The 11,594-nt window shown below is 44.7% G+C and overlaps 1 non-coding gene across 1 annotated transcript; it reads right to left on the bottom strand.

Annotated features, from left to right (window-relative positions):
• Positions 1 to 4,636: 4,636 nt before the first annotated feature.
• Positions 4,637 to 4,771, bottom strand: LOC132542282 (U8 small nucleolar RNA). Its single transcript, XR_009553379.1, has one exon. It is a non-coding gene; the product is annotated as a U8 small nucleolar RNA (small nucleolar RNA).
• Positions 4,772 to 11,594: the final 6,823 nt, after the last annotated feature.

Below are 11,594 nucleotides of genomic sequence, written 5' to 3'. Positions count from 1 at the left end.
GTGAAGCAGGTCTTTAGGTGTTTATTTTTCCTTCCCCTTTTCTATCTTGCCTCCCCTCTCAATTTCTCTCTGTCTTATCCAATAAAAATGGGGAAAAAGGCCACCAGGAGCAATGGATTCGTAGTGCAGGCACTGAACCCCAGGAATAAACCTGGAGGCAAAAAAAATTCACTTGGCCCAGGAGATGGTGCAAGGGGGCAAAGCTCACACATTGCCATGTGTGAGACACCCTGGGCACCAAATGAGAGCACCGTGAGTAGCACCATGGATGGTGGAGTGGCGCATTGATGTATCTTCTCTCTTTTCCCCTTTCTTTCTCCAAAAATCTAGACTCTAGAATAAAAACTGGGAGAAGGAGGTTATTCTGCAGCTTCTTGCCTATGCACAGCTCTGTGTTGACAACCCACCCACCCCCAGCACTGTGTCAAGAGAGCAAAGTCAACTTACAAATGCTTTGGATCTTCAGGTTACTTTAGCTCTAACAGTAATATCTGTGATGGGAACTGACATTCTGCTTGAAATAGACATAATGATTACAATAAAATGTTCCTCACTAAATGAATGAGGTTAAGCCACTTGTCCAATGTCTCAAAACCAGAGACAGAGTCAACATTTGAGACCAGGTAGTTTAGTTCCACAGTCCACACCCTCATAGCTTCAGCCCTGTCACCTCTGGGTTGTGACAGTAGCAGTCCCCTGGCCCTCATCAACAGGACGAGCTTGCTGCACAGATTTCAGCTGTAACTGTAGCTGAAGCAGCACAGCCCTCTGCAGGTGCACAGGGAAGGTGAAGTTTGCTTAGTGCTCTTGGTGGCACCTGCCAGCACTGGGCCAGCTCCCCACCTCTGGATCAGGATTGGGGGTGCCCAGGCTTCTGCTGGACCAGGCTGAGCTTGGTCCTCATGCCAGCTTGGCCTCTTCTCACCCTGTCTATGGATTTTTTTTTTCTGCTGAGGAGTATTGCCTGTGCAATTCTACAGCTCCCAGTGCTTGTTCTTTCTCTCTTTCTCTTTCTTTCATTCATTCATTTTTTTATTTCTTTATTGGGGAATTAATGTTTTACATTCAACAGTAAATACAATAGTTTGAACATGCATAACATCCCCCACTTTCCCATATAACAATACAACCCCCACTAGGTCCTCTATCATCCTTCATGGACCTGTATTCTCCCCACCCACCCACCCCAGAGTCTTTTACTTTGGTGCGATATGCCAGTTCCAGTTCAGGTTCTACTTGTGTTTTCTTTTATTTTCTTTTTTTTAAAATTTATTTATTTATTCCCTTTTGTTGCCCATGTTGTTTTATTGTTGTAGTTATTATTGTTGTTGATGCTGTTGTTGTTGGATAGGACAGAGAGAAATGGAGAGAGGAGGGGAAGACAGAGAGGGGGAGAGAAAGATAGACACCTGCAGACCTGCTTCACTGCCTGTGAAGAGACTCCCCTGCAGGTGGGGAGCCCGGGGGCTCGCACTGAGATCCTTAGACCAGTCCTGGTGCTTTGCGTGGCCACCTGCGCTTAGCCCGCTGCACTACAGCCCGACTCCCTGTGCTTTCTTTTCTGATCTTGTTTTTCAACTTCTGCCTGAGAGTGAGATCATCCCATATTCATCCTTCTGTTTCTGACTTATTTCACTTAACATGAATTTTTCAAGGTCCATCCAAGATGGGCTGAAAACGGTAACATCACCATTTTTTACAGCTGAGTAGTATTCCATTGTGTATATATACCACAACTTGCTCAGCCACTCATCTGTTGTTGGACACCTGGGTTGCTTCCAGGTTTTGGCTATTACAAATTGTGCTGCCAAGAACATATGTGTACACAGATCTTTTTGGATGGATGTGTTGGGTTTCTTAGGATATATCCCCAGGAGAGGAATTGCAGGATCATAGGGTAGGTCCATTTCTAGCCTTCTGAGAGTTCTCCAACTGTTCTCCACAGAGGTTGGACCAATTGACATTCCCACCAGCAGTGCAGGAGGGTTCCTTTGACCCCACACCCTCTCCAGCATTTGCTGCTGTTACCTTTTCTGATGTGTGACAGTCTCACAGGAGTGAAGTGGTATCTCATTGTTGTCTTTATTTGCATTTCTCTGACAATCAGAGACTTGGAGCATTTTTTCATGTGTTTCTCGGCCTTTTGGATCTCTTCTGTGGTGAATATTCTGTCCAATTCCTCCCCCAATTTTTGGATGGGGTTATTTGTTGTTTTGTTGTTGAGTTTGGCAAGCTCTTTATATATGTTGGTTATTAAACTCTTATCTGATGTATGGTATGTAAAGATCTTCTCCCATTCTGTGAGGGGTCTCTTGGTTTGGGTAGTGGTTTCTTTTGTTGTACAGAAGCTTTTTAATTTGATGTAGTCCCACAGGTTTATACTTGCCTTAGTCTTCCTTGTAATTGGATTCGTTTCATTGAAGATGTTTTTAAAATTTATGCGGAAAAGAGTTCTGCCAGAAGTTGAAAAACAAGATCAGAAACGAAAACACAAGTAGAACCTGAAATGGAATTGGCATATCGCACAAAAGTAAAAGACTCTGGGGTGGGTGGGTGGGGAGAAAACAGGTCCATGAAGGATGATAAATGACATAGTGGGGGTTGTATTGTTAAATGGGAAACTGGGGAATGTTATGCATGTACAAACTATTGTATTTACTGTTGAATGTAAAACATTAATTCCCCAATAAAGAAATAAAAAATAAAAAAAGAGTTCTGCCAATATTTTCCTCTAAGTATCTGATAGTTTCTGGCCTAACATCCAAGTCTTTGATCCACTTGGAATTTACTTTTGTATTTGGTGAAATACAGTGATTCAGTTTCATTCTTCTGCATGTTTCAACCCACTGTTTCCAACACCATTTGTTGAAGAGACTCTGCTTTCCCCATTTAATAGTCTGGGCACCTTTGTCAAAAATTAGATGTCCATAGGTGTGGGGCCTCATTTCTGGGTTCTCAGTTCTATCCCACTTGGTCAGTGTGTCTATTCATGTTCCAGTACCAAGCAGTTTTGATGACAATGGCCCTATAATACAGTTTGAAATCTGGGAGTGTGATGCCTCCGGTTCTGTTCTTTTTTCTCAAGATTGTTTTGGCAGTTCTAGGTCTTTTCTGGTTCCAGATAAACATTTGTAGTATTTTTTCTATTCTCCTAAAAATGTGCTTGGGATCTTGATGGGGATAGCATTAAATTTGTAGATGCCTCGGGTAGTATATTCATTTTGATGAAGTTAATTCTTCCAACCCATGAACATGGAATATCTTTCCACTTCTTTGTGTCTTTTTCAATTTCTTTGAGTAGTGACTCATAATTTTCAGTATACAAGTCTTTCACTTCTTTGGTTAGATTTACTCCTAGATATTTTATTGTTTTTGTTGCTATAGTAAAAGGAATTGATTTCTGGATTTCAATTTCTTCTAACTTAGTGTTTGCATAGAGGAATGCCACTGACTTTTGAATGTTAATTTTATAGCCTGACACCTTACTGTATTGCCTGATGATTTGAAAAAGCTTCTTGCTGGATTCCTTAGGTTTTTCCATGTATACTATCATGTCATCTGCAAATAAGGAGAGTTTGACTTCTTCTCTTCCAATCTGTATTCCTTTAATTCCTTGCTCCTGCCTGATTGCTATGGCAAGAACTTCCAACACTATGTTGAATAGTAATAGTGATAGTGGGCAGCCCTGTCTAGTACCTGATCTGAGTGGAAATGCTTCCAGTTTTTCACCATTGAGTATGATGTTGGCTGTAGGTTTGCTATATATAGACTCCATTATCTTCAGGAATTTTCCATCTATTCCCATTTTTTGTAGTGTTTTGATCATAAAGGGATGTTGTATTTTGTCAAAGGCTTTCTCTGCATCTATTGATATGACCATGTGGTTTTTAGTCTTGCTTTTGTTGATGTGGTGGATCACATTGATTGATTTATGTATATTAAACCAACCTTGCATGCCTGGGATAAACCCCACTTAGTCATGATGAACAATCTTTTTAATATACTGCTGTATCCAGTTGGCTAGAATTTTGTTCAATATTTTCACATCTATGTTTATCAAAGATATTGGTCTGTAGTTTTCTTTTTTGGTTGTGTCCCTGTCTGCTTTTGGTATCAGGGTGATGTTGGCTTCATAGAAGCTGGCAGGGAGTATTCCAGTGTCTTCAATCTTCTGGAAGACTTTTAAAAGTAGAGGTATTAGTTCTTCTTTGAAGGTTTTGTGGAATTCATTTGTAAAACCATCTGGTCCAGGACTTTTATTTTTGGGGAGACTTTTGATAACTGTTTCAATTTCATTAGCTGTGATGGGCCTGTTCATGTTATCTACTTCCTCTTTACTTAGTTTTGGAAGTTGGTAGGTATCTAGGAAATCGTCCATTTCTTCCAGGTTCTTTAGCTTGGTGTCATATAGTTGTTCATAGAAGCCTCGTATGATATGTTGAATTTCTGCAGTGTCTCTTGTGATAACTCCTTTTTCATTTACTATCCGGTTTATTTGGGTCTTCTCCCTTTTTTGTTTTGTCAGTCTGGCTAAAGGTTTGTCGATTTTGTTCACTCTTTTGAAGAAACAACATTTACTTTTGTTGATCTTTTGTATGGTTTTCTTTTTTTTTTTTTTTTTTTTTCGTCAATAAGAATCAGATAGGAGCAATCAGGGTGTTGCAAGCCCTGACTACACAGAGTCGTTAATCACGAATCATGTGTACTCCAATCATCATGTTCGTATCTGCCCTCCAGAGGAGGAACAGGTAAGGATTAACCTTACTGACGATTGTATGGTTTTCTTATTCATCATTCATTTTTTTTTGTTAAAATTTATTTACTTTGGGTGGGGTGAGATAGCATAATGGTTATGCAAAAAGACTCTCATTCTTGAGGTTCCAAAGTCTGAGGCTCAATCCTACCACCATAAACCAGAGCTGAGCAGTGCTCTAGTAAAGAAAAAGAAAAAGAAAAGAAAAGAAAAGAAAAAAATTACTTCACTAGGGAAAAGGAAAGACAAATAGTCTGGGAGTATGAATCAACTTGTCAGTGTCCAGGTCCAGCAGAGAAGCAATTACAGAAGCCAGAACACCCATCCTCTGCACCCAAAAAGAATTTTAGTCCATACTCCCAGAGGGGGAGAAATATTAGGGAAAGATGACTAGAGGACTCTGAACTACAATTCCATCAGGACCCTGAGAGAGAAAAGGAAAAAATGAAGGACATTCAGAAGTAGTCATAGGTATACAGGTGACTTAGAAAGGAAGAGAAGGCAGTATCATAGGAAAATGGGCAAAAAAATATAGATAGATAGATTGATAGTTATAGAAATCATAGTGAACCATATCTGTGACCTTGGAAAAAGACTGTGGTTTCCAATGGAGGTAATGGGGGCACAGAATTCTGGTGGTGGGAATGGTGTGGAATTATACCCGTGTTATCTTATAACTTTGTAAATCAATGTTAACTCACAAATAAAAAAATTACTTATTAATGAGAAAGAGAAAGAGAGAATGAACCAGAGTATCACTCTGGCATATGCGATGCTGGGGGCTGAACTCAGGATCTCTTATTTATTTATTTTGCCACCAGAGCTATTACTGGGGCTCAGTGCCTGCACAACTTCATCTCTCCTGGTGGCCTTTGCTGTTTATTTCCTCTAGATAAAGGGTAAGAGGCAGCGAGAGAGGGAAAGAAAGAAGGAGGGACAATGCAGCCGTGCTCTACCACTGGTGCGGCTTTCGCTCTGCAGGCTCTTCCTGTGGGAGCCCGGGACTCAAACCTGGTTGCTCGCTCATGGTGACAGGTGTGCCGGGCTGGATGAGCCACCTGGCTCCTGGGACCTCAAGCTTTTGCTTTTGCCTCCAGGGTTATCACTGGGGCTCAGTGTTTGCACTACGAATCCACTGCTCCTGGAGGCTATTTTTTTCCCTTTTTGTTGCTCTTGTTTATTATTATTATTATTTTAACTATTTATTTATTTTCCCTTTTGTTGCCCTTGTTGGTTAACATTGTTGTGGTTAATATTATTGTTATTGATGTCGTTGTTGTTGGATAGGACAGAGAGAAATGGAGAGAGGAGGGTAAGACAGAGAGGGGGAGAGAAAGACAAGACACCTGCAGACCTGCTTCACTGCCTGTGAAGCGACTCCCCTGCAGGTGGGGAGCGGAGGGCTCCAACCGGAATTCACTCCGGTCCTTGTGCTTTGCGTCATGTGCGCTTAACCTGCTGCACCACCACCGCCTGACTCCACTTGTTGTTTATTGTTATTGTTGTTGTTGATGATGATGTCGTCATTGTTGTTGGATAGGACAGAGAGAACTCGAGAGAGGACAGGAAGACAGAGAGAGGGAGAGAAAGATAGACACCTGCAGACCTGCTTCACTGCCTGTGAAGCACATTCCCCGCCCCTCCTCCCGCAGGTGGGGAGCCGGGGGCTTGAATCGGAATCCTTACTCAGGTCTTTGTGCTTTGTGCCATGTCTGCTTAACCCCTTGTGCTGCCGCCTGGCCCCCAACGTCAGGCTTTTAAAAATTAAATAATTAATTTATTGCCACTAAGGTTATCTCTGGGGCTTAGTGCCTGCATGATGAATTCACCCCCAGTAACCATGATTTTTTCTTCTCTTTAATCTCTCTCTGAAATTAATTATTTTTTAATTTTATTATTATTATTTTTTTTAGTTACCAGGCTTATCGTTGGGGTTCTGTGCCTGTACTACAAATTGTCTGCTCTGGGACATCATTTTTAAAAAATTGTTTATTTATTCTCTTTTGTTGCCTTTGTTTTTTTTCAAATTGTTGTAGTTATTATTGTTGTCGTCCTTGTTGGATAGGACAGAGAGAAATGGAGAGAGGAGGGGAAGACAGACAGGGGGAGAGAAAGATAGACACCTGTAGACCTGCTTCACCATTTGTGAAGCGACTTCCCTGCAGGTGGGGAGCCGGGGGCTTGAACCAGGATCCTTAAGCTGCGCTACCGCCCCACTCCCCATCATTATTTATTTATTTATTTATTCATTCCCTTTTGTTGCCCTTGTTTTATTGTTGTAGTTATTATTGTTGTTATTGATGTTGACTCCCCATCATTTTTTAAAATCCATCCTTTCTTTCTTTCTTTCTTTCTTTCTTTCTTTCTTTCTTTCTTTCCTTCTTTCCTTCTGATTTTATTTGATAGGACAAAGAGAAATTCAGAAGAGGGGTAGAGATAGACAACAGCAGAGCTGCTTCACTGCTCATGAAGAGTCCCCCTCGAGGGTGGGGAGTGGAGGGCTTGAACCTAGGTCCTTGCACATCTGTGTACGTGCAACTGCGTGTACCACTGCCTGGTCAGCACTTTCTTTCTCTTTGTTGAATAAAGGTAGAAATTGAGAAGGAAGGGGGTAGCTAGAGAGGGAGGGAGAGAGAGAGAGAGAGAGAAAGAGGCTCTTGCAGCACTGCTTCATCATTTGTAAAGCTTCCCCTCTGCAATTGGGGAGTAGGGGCTTGAACCCAGGTCCTTCTGCATGGTAATGTGTGCACTCTACTGGGTGTGCCACCACCTGGCCCTGACCTTAACACTCCAGCCATTGTGCCACCTCCCAGACTTCTTTTTCCTTTCATTTCTCAGCTAGAAACAGAGAGGGAGAGAGAAAGATAGGGAGAAACAGAAAAAATGAGACACCACAGCGCTGTTCCTCTGCTCAAGTAGCTTCCCCTTTGCATGATGCTCCTACACAGTGCGGGAGGTTTGAACCCAGGTCCTGAAGTGTGATATGGTGTGCACTCAAATGGAAAAGCTACCTCCAGGCCCTCAGCTGCCCAGTCAGTGCAAGAGGCAGCTTGCCCCCACCCATGGGAGGCAAGAAAGAGGCCAGATTCGGGTAAGGAAGCCAGCAGGTCTGGCTGTGAGGCCTGGTGTGTCTGCAGATGTTTGCTCTGAGCTGCAGGGCTGGTGTGAGCAGTCCCCTGGAAGCAGGGATTCATCTGCTGGAGGCCCCAGGCTTAATCCCTGAGCTTTGTTCTTTCATTTCAGGCCAGTGAGCTGCCTCTTTCAGGGGCTGTCCTCTGCCCTGGGCCCTGCTTGGCTCCTGGTGGCCCTCATGGTGACCAGACTGTGACTCCTTCCCACGTCTGAGGCAGAGGATACTTAGTCCTGCCCAGGCCCACAGACACAAGGCCCAGGAACTAGCTCACTTGGTAGGCGAGTCTGGGCTAGCCTTAGGGCCTTGTACTAACCAGCAAGTTCTCCAAATCCTCGGTGAACCAGGTCATCTCTAAGTGGCTCAGCTTTTAGCTCTCAGCCCAGGGCTGTTCCTAGGGAGGCCTGACATGGCCACCCAAAGCAGCTGCATTCAGGCCCTGTTTATTGTTTGTTGTCCGCAGGGACTGGCACAGGACTAGCCCACGGGTAGGTGGATGGGGGCAATCTGAGCACACAGGTAGCTCAGCCCGGCAGGCCACTGCTGGGGAGAAGGAGAGGCTTGGGGAAAGGAGAAGGGAAGGCCACCCACCAGCTCCTCCCTGCCTGCACACATTCCCTTTCCCACAGGCTAGTGGCCTTAGACACTGCAAGCATTTTGAGGGAGGCTGAGAGCGTGGAGGGTCATCCATCAGCAGGGAGACATGGCGAGTCTGGGCAATCAGAGAGGCTATGTCTGCCCTCCCCAGGCGTCTGGGAGACTGGTGGGCTGGCTGTAGGACACTTCAGCCCAGGGGAGGCTGGGCACTTGACACCAGCCTCAGCCCTCTTGTGAGCGGGTCATTATCCTGCTTTACTTATCTTGAGTTTTAATATACAAGAGCATAGAGATGAACATAGCAAGCCCTCCTCCCTCCCCCCTCACAATGCAGCCACTGAAACGTACATTTTCTTAGCCTCAGTACATGTGGACTGTACCACAGAAAGCTGCAGAAACCGCAAGCCACAGCGTAATGGCTATTATAAAGCCTAGCAGCCCAATCACCTTCTCACTCCAGAAGGCAAGGTCTAGAGGCAGGCAACCCCACTTCAGGAACACCCTGGATGAGTGCTTCCTCACCCCACCCAGGCTTTTATGGCATCATTGCTTAGGAGTTTCTGGTCTTCTAAAAAATAAATGCAGTAAACATTACAGACCCAAACTTCTCCCAGCTTCCTCGTCCTGGCCCCAGGGGCCCTGCAGTCAGGAGACATCTTTCTGTCATTCCCTCTTGGTCTGATATTTTTCACTACACAGATCTGTTTTAGAAAAGGCATTTTTTTTTTTTTTTTTTGTATGGAGTCTTAGATTTACATAGATGGCATCAATACTGCATGTGTTATTTGGCAATTTGCCTTTTCACTCATCTCTGAATGTTTTATAAGAACTCCGCTTTCTTGAGATGTCACTTCTAAACCATCAGATAGAACTGTTTTAAGCATCCAGTTTACTGATTTGGGGGGCATTCACAGAGCTGTGCATCCGGCAGCACAACCCAAACTCAGATGGTTTCCACCCTTCCTTAGGAGTCTACAGCTGCCTGTTGTCAAGTTAGCACTTCATGCCAAGCACAATCCTAAGAGAGTTATATGTGTCATTCATTTAGTCGCCCATGTAAGATGGCTTCTCTTGGAGATAATCATTCAGGGCATAGAGATGCTGAGAAACTGCCCAAGGTCACCTTGTGAGAAACCAACAGAACAGGCTGCCGATACAAGCAAGTGACCCCCGGATTGTGTGCAGGGCCCTCTGAGTCCGTATGTTTTCTGTTCTGGGGACAGACAGTGTGCTGATCAAACGCCTTTATCACCCAAGGGAGACTTGCTTGGTGTTTTGGATGGAAGACAGCTGAGCCGAGATTTGGATCCAGCTCTTTATGACTCCCAAGTCCCCATCCCTACCCCACCCGCCCTCCCCCCCTTTCTCTCTCTGGTCTACTCCCTTGCTCTTTCTATCTTTTTGGTAGCATCAGAGGGACACACAGAGAGGGAGAGACATCACAGTATCAGACTTTCCTCTGGTGCCATGCTTTTCTCATGTGGTGCCAGGGCTTGGATCCAGGACATGTAAGTGGAAAAGCACACACTGCACTTAGGTAAGCTTTTCTGATTACTTTTGCTGCTTCCCTTTTTCCGTTTCAGAAAAGGAAAAAGAGACAAGGAGGGAAAGGAGAGTGAGGATGAGAGAGGAAGGGGAGAAATAAAGAAGTCAGCACCAATTAAAAAATTATGTTGGGGCAGCTGGCAGCTGGCCTATTTAGTGAAACACACACACACACACACACACACATGCCACCACACTCAAGGGTTCAACTCTGAGCCTTGGACCACCACATGGGAGTGTCTATGGGTGAGTGGGGGAAGCTTTGCAAATGGTAAAACAGCGCTGTAGGGTCTCTTTTTCCTCCCTTCCCTGGAAGTGGTAGAGTTGGGTAGGCACCAAGCCCCAGTGTTAACCCTGGTGGAAAAAAAAAAAAAGGAAATACCTTAGGATTCACTCTTTGACATTCATCTAATGGATTATCAAAGAGTGGAAGCAGTCTAAATAAAGAAGTTACGGAAAACATACTGCATGGGGTATTACTCTGCAATAAAAAAGACGATATTGTATCTTTCGGGACAAAGTATATGGAACTGAAGGTGACTATGCCTAGCGAGATAAGAGATCAAAGACAACCAACCAGCAGATGTTTTCACTCATATGTGGGGTCTAGAGAACTGAAACACATGAACTTGCAAAAACAAATAGCCTTGGGGAAAGTAATGGCAAACAGTGTGACTGAGGTGGGCGCAGTGCCTTCTCCATCTGAAAGATGGAGAAACTGAGGCCTGGAGTCTTCTGCAGGATCTGCTAGCTAACGAGAGGGCGGGCTTCAGATTCAAATCCCGCCTCTGTGTTGGCACCACCTGGGCTGGGGATAACCCTGCCCTGGCTCACACAACAGCTCTGACATTCAGCCCTCAGGACTCGGTTGTACCTGACGGTTTTCTTTTTCCTCCTCCAGGGTTATTGCTGGGCTTGGTGCCTGCACCATGAATCCACCGCTCCTGGAGGCCATTTTTCTTTTTTCCCCCTTTTGTTGCCCTTGTTGTAGCTTTGTTGTTGTGGTTATTATTATTGCCCTGTTGACGCAATTCGTTGTTGGATAGGACAGAGAGAAATGGAGAGAGGAGGGGAAGACAGAGAGAGAGGGGAGAGAAAGATAGACACCTGCAGACCTGCTTCACCGCCTGTGAAGCGACTCCCCTGCAGGTGGGGAGCCGGGGGCTCGAACCGGGATCCTTACGCCGGTTCCTGCGCTTTGCGCCACATGCGCTTAACCCACTGCGCCACCGCCCGACCCCCACCTGACGGTTTTCAAAAGCTAGTAAGTTGACAGGTTTGTGAGCCATTTTCCCCCATAATTATATTCTCAGTTGGTAAGATAAAAATGTGAGCAGCAGGGGTCAGGAGATAGCTCAGTGACAGAGTGCACACTTTAGTACGTGCAGGGACTTGGGTTCCAACCCCCCAGTCACTACATAGGAGTATCATGCAAAGGAGAAGCTGCCTCTTCTCCCTCCTCCTCCTTCTCTTTCTCCTTTTTACACAAGGTAACCTATGTGATCAACTGGATGTGACACTGCCAGGTCCCAAAAGAAAGCTTCTTGAGTGGTAAAGTGGTGCTGTGGT

Source organism: Erinaceus europaeus, chromosome 12 (genome assembly GCF_950295315.1).
Source record: "Erinaceus europaeus chromosome 12, mEriEur2.1, whole genome shotgun sequence".
In the NCBI taxonomy this organism is placed as follows: Eukaryota; Metazoa; Chordata; class Mammalia; order Eulipotyphla; family Erinaceidae; genus Erinaceus; species Erinaceus europaeus.
The sequence above is the reverse complement of the archived record's forward strand: the minus strand, read 5'-3'. Positions and strand labels throughout refer to the sequence as shown.